Source organism: Scylla paramamosain, chromosome 3 (genome assembly GCF_035594125.1).
Source record: "Scylla paramamosain isolate STU-SP2022 chromosome 3, ASM3559412v1, whole genome shotgun sequence".
NCBI lineage: Eukaryota > Metazoa > Arthropoda > Malacostraca > Decapoda > Portunidae > Scylla > Scylla paramamosain.
In genome coordinates, this window is record NC_087153.1 from 6,932,501 (window position 1) to 6,940,000 (window position 7,500).

Below are 7,500 nucleotides of genomic sequence, written 5' to 3' on the forward strand. Positions count from 1 at the left end.
CTCCCCTCACCTGCGACCTGACCCCTGCCTAAGTCTGTCATCCTTATCAACCACCTTGACGCTTACCCCCACCCACCCTGGCAGCCACTTGGCACCACATGCAGAGGACGCCCAACAGCTGAGCCATCTAATCAATCTACTCTAAATGGCCTTGGCTGGGATCGCGACTTCTGCCTGTGCCTGGCTGCCCGCCCACCGCCGCCCACGGTACTATTCTGGCTCGGGTGTCCCCGAGCCAGTTCCTTTCTCCCCCGTCTTTAACCTCGCCTTTAACTTTCCCAGTCTTTACAGACCTATTTTAGAAGGAGGAGGCAGTAGGCATCTGCCGAAACGATAATTTACTCCTAGTGAGTTCTAAAGCACTGGATCAGGGGGTGCTGTGAACTTATCATTAAACCCAGCTGTGACCTCACTGAACGTTTCCCTTTGAGTCTTACAAGGCAGGGAGGCGGTTACAGCCTGCCCTCTTCCTCCACACAAAACTACAAGCACCTAATAACACACACACCCTTCACTCAAAATTTCAAAATTATCATGGCGACTCCTACACCAGCCTCGGAGTCCCCATCTGGGGAGGGGACCACAAATGTCCCCAGGTCGGACTGTCCTTCTGACAACGACCATAAGTGTCTTGACATCTCCCTCAACCTTTTCTTCATTAACTTCTGCAACGTTCGCTGTCTAAAATCTAATTTTCAATCTGTAGAACAGCACCTCCCCTCTTCTAAACCTCGTCTTCTTTCCTTCACTGAAACACAGGTGTCTGAGGCAACTGACAGTAGCCCCTTTTCTGTTCCCTCCTACTTTCTCTATCCTCATTTTCAGTCCAAAGCTGGATGTTGCGTTTATGAGCGCAACGTCTTAACCTGCTCTCGTGCCCACGTTCTTGAATCTTCCGAGTTTTCCACCATCTGGCTACGACTACAGAGTCACTCTCAAATTAAATTTATCTGTGCTGTATACCTCTCACCTGACTCCTCTGACTACAAGAAATTCTTTGACTACTTAACTTCTAAAGTGGATCACATTCTCTCTTCCCTTTTTGCAGAGATCTCCATTCTTGGAGACTTCAATGTTCACCATCAGTTTTGACTTTCCTCTCCCTTCACTGACCATCCTGGTGAACTAGCCTTTAACTTTGCTATCCTCCATGACCTAGAGCAACTGGTGCAACATCTATTCGTATTCCTGACCGTCTTGGAGATACTCCCAACATTCTTGACCTTTTCCTGACTTCTAATCCTTCTGCTTATGCTGTCACCTCTTCTCCGTTGGGCTCCTCTGATCACAAATCTCATATCTGTATCTTGTCCTATCGCTCCAATCCCTCCTCAGAATCCCCCTAAGCGAAGGTGCCTCTGGCGTTTTGCCTCTGCTAGTTAGGGGGACCTGAGGAGGTATTTTGCTGATTTTCCTTGGAATGACTACTGCTTCCGTGTCAGAGACCCGTCTTTGTGTGCCGAGCGCATAACAGAGGTGATAGTGTCTGGCATGGAGGCGTACATTCCTCATTCTTTTTCTCGACCTAAACCTTCCGAACCTTGGTTTAACATAGCTTGTTCTCGTGCTATACATGATAGAGAGGTGGCCCACAAAAGGTACTTAAGCCTTCCATCACCAGAATCTCATGCAATTAATATTTCTACCCGGAACCATGCCAAATCTGTTCTCCAACTATCCAAAAACTCCTCCATCAACAGAAAGTGTCAAAATCTTTCAAGATCTAACTCCCCTCATGACTTCTGGCATCTAGCCAAAAATATCTTCAATAACTTTTCTTCTTATTTCCCTCCTTTATTTCAACCAAATGGCACCACTGCTATCACATCTATTTCTAAAGCTGAACTCTCCGCTCAAACCTTTGCTAAAAACTCTACCTTGGACGATTCTGGGTTTGTTCCTCCCTCTCCTCCACCCTCTGACTACTTCATGCTATCTATTAAAATTCTTCGCAATTATGTTTTCCATGTCCTCACCCTATAATGCGCCAAGAAATTCTTCGTCTGCCTCGATATTACTACCTTAGTCTTTTTTTTCTTTCTAATTTTTTTTTGTCATTCTTCTTTGTGCTACGTTTATAAAAGTTGCTTTTCTCAAATTGATTATTACCACTGTTACGTGTCCTGGTGTTTGCCTTACTGTCTTACCCTACATGCACTTAAAATGTTTCATATAACAATACCACTGATAAATCTAACCAGAACTCTCTCTCTCTCTCTCTCTCTCTCTCTCTCTCTCTCTCTCTCTCTCTCTCTCTCTCTCTCTCTCTCTCTCTCTCTCTCTCTCTCTCTCTCTCTATGTATGTTATGCTTACACGTCTGCATTTGCCCCATCTCCTCCCTTCTGCCTTCCAACGCCTCTCCCAAGACACTACAGGGCCTGCTCTGCGCGCCTCACTCTCGCTAATGGTAAGCTAACTCCTTGATCATGATAACTCCGCCAGTACCCCCCGAAGCCTCCAACGTCTCGCCGGCCTTTCCGCGGATCCTACAACGGTTAAAGCCGTTTATGAAGAACGCGGAGTGCATTATGTGTGTGTGTTGTGTGTGTGTGTGTGTGTGTGTGTGTGATATAACAGTAGTGGAGAGGTATAATATCCTGACTTTTGTGCATCAGTTCATGTATCTCTGCCTGTCATAGAAATTGTTTTCTATCAGTAAAACACCTTCTCTTCTCCTTTAAGCCTTTGCTTCTTTTCCTTACTCTATGTTGCTTCTTTCTACTTTATTTTTTTTTCTAATTTTCCTAAAGCCAAGTCTTACCAAGAAATTTTAAAACTAAACTGATCTTACCATATTAGGAGTAACTACCCTTTCGGTGCAGCACTTATAAGTAATGTGTGGAAAGATGATAATTTTAAGAAATACAACAATTACGTCTGACGTGGCAGAAACTAACGATACACAACGCAGCCGCGTCAAACACAAGCAGCACATTACCTTGAGAACGATGAAGGAAGACAGCGACAGAAAGCCAAACACCGCCTAGCTGTAGGGTCTCTGATGTGTGTTTCTGTTGCTAATTTGAACGATAAGTTTGTTCCCGCTGTTTAGGCAGCACGGAGGTCGTCAACTCTCTGCTACTTGTACACTCGTACACCAACTATCTGGTAATGGAGGAAAACAACAACAACAACAACAACAAAAAACACACACTAAACAAATTTCCAAAATTTCTACATAAAATTCATTGTACAGTATATATTTCTTTCCCATGTTACACACACACACACACACACACACACATACACACACACACACACACACACACACACACACACACACACACACACACATACACACACATCACATATCTTTCAGAGTTCAAGGTGGTAGCATTGTCATGTCATGCTTATCTTCATTTCGTTACCTAGGATTTGGTGGCACCGCTGTGCACACTGGAGGAAAATATTGCACTTGCACACATTTTGTGCTTCCTGTTACGTTTATCATTGTTTCCTCTTGACGTATTGTTTTCCAATAAGAAAAAAATTAAATTCTATTTTTAAAGCACTGGTGAAAACAAGACATCTGTGCTAGCGGCAGAGCAGATGACGACAAGATGGGGAAATATACATTGTCTGGCCCCGTATTTCAGCGCCAAGGACGTAACACTTGTTCTCCGGCACGCAAACAACAAAGAAAGCAACGAAGAAAAACGGCACCATGACAAGAGGACAAGAAAGAAAATATATGGGACATTTATTTCTTCATTCTGTTAGTGTAAAGTGAAAAAAAAAAAAAGTGTACGAGAGAATTCACTTAAGTTGAGGGGATGACCTGCCCTTTGTTCCTCTAATAGGGGAGCAGCTGTGTGGCTGAGGCCAGGGCACTGCACATTGCACATCTCTGGAATGGCCAGCTTTCTCGTTCTCCTTTTCTTCTTTGAGCTTCCTTTTTCAACTTTCTGCGGAGGAACTTTGTACCGCAGCAAACGTACCACCTATCTCTTACTAGAAAAGAAAAGTCATTGCCTATATTAAAGTTTCAGAAATGTGAAGTAAACTGGATTCTTTTTAGTTTGAAGCACCATACCAACTACTGACTACGTAACACATGTCTTCTGTTCTTCGTTACTAACACCAAGTGCACATTCTTTGATTAGACACACATTTTGGGAAACGCAACTCTCTGACGAAAGTAAACCCGATTACTTCCTCTTAATATTTTGTCTTCTAATGTCTTTAATGTATCGATGAGCCGCCTTTATGTGAACAGGAATTGTGGCTTCCTCAAAGGCCTGGAGACACAGGTGGGAACCTGAATCTATGGATGTGATCCTCTGAGCAAAGCTGTATCGATCTCATCAGGCTTTGTATTCTCAGAACACATCGCTGGTAATGCAATTGTGCGAGGCCAAACGTAGCACGCGTAATATGGGAGGGAGTCACGGAGGAGAGGATGACTAACAAGCTGAAGGAATTATTCCTCCCGGTGCACAGCATCCATGCCGTCTGTGGGACAAGACCTACCCCTTCCAGATTGCATTTCACAGCCATCTAAGGTGCCGCCAGTGTCGCAGTGGCGGAATGCATAACTTCATCACATGGGATAACGTCATCATCGATATCTTCACTTGAAAATGTATAATGGTTCCTGTATTAACACTGCTGGGTTTTGGATACTGTAAGAGCTTCGATGACTTGGCCAGGCGGATGGTGCATGCAAACATGTTTTTTTTTTCCCTATCCTTTTCACTTTTCGCTTCGTTGTCTCTGAAAAAAAGAAAAAAAAAAAAACGAAATAATGCAATACTTTTTACGGCTTTCCACGAAACAGTATCGAATTTACTAGTAAAGTTCAAGGACTGAAACTGTGGTGTGGAGTGGCGAGGTTTCGATCATGGAATTGTTGCCTGTGGCTAGGCAAGGCTTTGTCCTGTATTGGTATTTATCGGGGTTCATAACAGGATTATTCTGGATGAGTAATTTTGAAACTAGTCAAATATCTGGTTCTAAATTATAAAATCAAGAAGTACGCAAGTCACAGAAATACTATGAAAATAACTTCCAGCTTCAATAACAGAGGTAGCACGACAACTTCGCGGCTTTGTTTCTGGTTCTGACCAATAGACTACTTTTATGACGAGTTTATGTGCCTATATTTTTTTTACAGTTATATTTTTCAAAGGTATCTTGTGATGTTGCCACTTGAACTCAGCTTTGATGAACACTTGCGAAACAAATCTTGGTTATTAGAAAAAAAAAAAAAATCCTGTGAACATTTCTTAGTTCATTATGCGTATGGTATAGATTCAATAAATGTGATAATGGCATTTGCCTTTAACGTTCGGCAAAACTATTTGGTGAAAGTCAGTAGTTATGCTTTCAAAGAGAGAGAGAGAGAGAGAGAGAGAGAGAGAGAGAGAGAGAGAGAGAGAGAGAGAGAGAGAGAGAGAGAGAGAGAGAGAGAGAGAGAGAGAGAGAGAGAGACTTTTCTTAACTGTATTTTTTTTTTGTTCACGTCACCATGGAGTTAGGTAGTTTTAACGCGTTGCCGAACATTTCTCTCGGGCTCAAAAGATATATATAGCAAACACGCAATGAATAGCCTGAGTAAATGGTAGTGACATGTTGACAAGGCATAGACGGGCAGTGAGCGTGTAAGAAGCGTGTTGTAGTGGGCAGAAGCTTTCTTCCCCACCCCCTCCTTGACGGGTGCGAGGCAAAGAAACCCAGCCGGCGGATACCGGGAAGAAGATGGCGCTTTCATGCATACGCCTTTAGGGAACCACTTCCTCAGGTGCACATGGCGGGAAGAGAAGCGCACCGCCGCCAGCAATCATTGTGGGATGGGTTGTGTGTCACCATTCAGTGTGGCAAGTACCGTCCTGATGACCTCACGCCGCGCGTGTTTCCAAGTAAAGTATTGCATAAATCTTATTCCCCGAACACATTACTGACATGGCAACTGCAGAGATAAAACAGGATGTTAATTAATCCTAGAGACGAGAAAAAATTAGGGTGGAAACAAAGGGATGAAATAATTGCTAACGTGTGTGAAAGTTATGTGTCCTTGGCTTGTACAGAAACCGGTTGTTCACTAGCGGTACTTTTATTTATCATCTTTATCGTCATGCAACAGTGCGCTCTCTCTCTCTCTCTCTCTCTCTCTCTCTCTCTCTCTCTCTCTCTCTCTCTCTCTCTCTCTCTCTCACAAAAATTCAGTCACCATCACAGACACCAGCTCACCTTCACCACATCCATAGCTCGTTCCCTCCCTCCCTCATTCCCTCCAAGACTGAGTTGAAATCCTAAATCTTAATGATCTTAGCTTTGCCATTCACCCTGACCCTCGCTCGTCCTCCTCCTCCTCCATCCTCCGGACCACCAGTCCTTTGCCCCGGGTCAGCTTTGCCAGCGCTCAAAGACGTCCATCAGGATGCCAATATTCAGCGGCGCGGGAGAGGGCGAGCACCAGCTGAGGCGAGAAGAGAACCTCGTAAACTTTAACTTGTGACTTCGAGTGTCTAGTTCCTTGGCGCCTCGTCTGCCAAACTCTTGACCGCGAGCTGCAGGCGTAGTCTTGCTGGTGATGGTCTGCCGCCACCTCACCGTGCCCACACCAAGATCACCACAACTCCAGTGCTATTCAAGGGGTCTTCCTCACAAATGTTTGCGATTGTTTAAATTGAAATGCAAACACGAGAACATCCAAGGCATTCGTTAAGCGGGAAACTCGCCCACAGTTTCACAAAGGAATTACAACGCCTGTTTATACTGGAATTACTAACAGAAAGGAAAACCTGACATGAGGGAGGTGCAATCTCTCTCTCTCTCTCTCTCTCTCTCTCTCTCTCTCTCTCTCTCTCTCTCTCTCTCTCTCTCTCTCTCTCTCTCTCTCTCTCTCTCTCTTTCTCTCTCACACACACACATACACACACACACAACAGGACAGTCATCAATAAAAGCCCCCAGGTGCGGGTCAGGGACCAGGACGGTGACACGGAGCCACAGTTGTTATTTTTCAACATTGACAGTTTTATTTCATGCGTTTGGAAAGTCGGTCGCCAGGCATGTTCGTGCTACTCCGTCGTCACAAAAAAAGAAAAAAAAAAAAATATATAAATAAAAAAAATAAAAATAAATAAAAAAATAAATAAAAAAAAAAAATAAATAAATAAACAAATAAATAAAAATAAAATTCTTCCCTCTGCAATGACACGTCGATCCACACCTTTAAAACCCAGGCACGCTTTGTCTTCTGGATATATATCCAGAGTATCCTCTATATGCTTATGTTGTTATAAGGGCAGAATGTTCTTCACGGGTAAAACAGAGATGAAAAGTTTTAATGTCACTCACGTTCTGTGGTTTCCAATAATTCCACAGACAGCCGATAAATTTTTCACTGAGTCAGAGGAATTTCATGTTCCCATAAAAAGGAGGAAAAAAAAAAAAACTCATAAAGTTGTCTTTGCACATGAACGGTTTTAACGACACCCAGCCCGTGTCAAAGTCCCATAAGACTCACCTTCCCGCAGTGGTGTACGAGTATGTTA

General features: G+C 43.6%; 1 long non-coding RNA gene across 2 annotated transcripts in view; it reads right to left on the reverse strand.

Moving 5' to 3' along the window:
• The window catches only part of LOC135089744 (uncharacterized), a 320,684-nt gene that overhangs the window by 26,404 nt on the left and 286,780 nt on the right, over positions 1 to 7,500 (reverse strand). For both annotated transcript variants that reach the window (XR_010261621.1, XR_010261623.1), the window contains exon 6: positions 2,940 to 3,106. This is a non-coding gene — a long non-coding RNA (uncharacterized LOC135089744). The remainder of the gene's footprint in view (positions 1 to 2,939; positions 3,107 to 7,500) is intronic.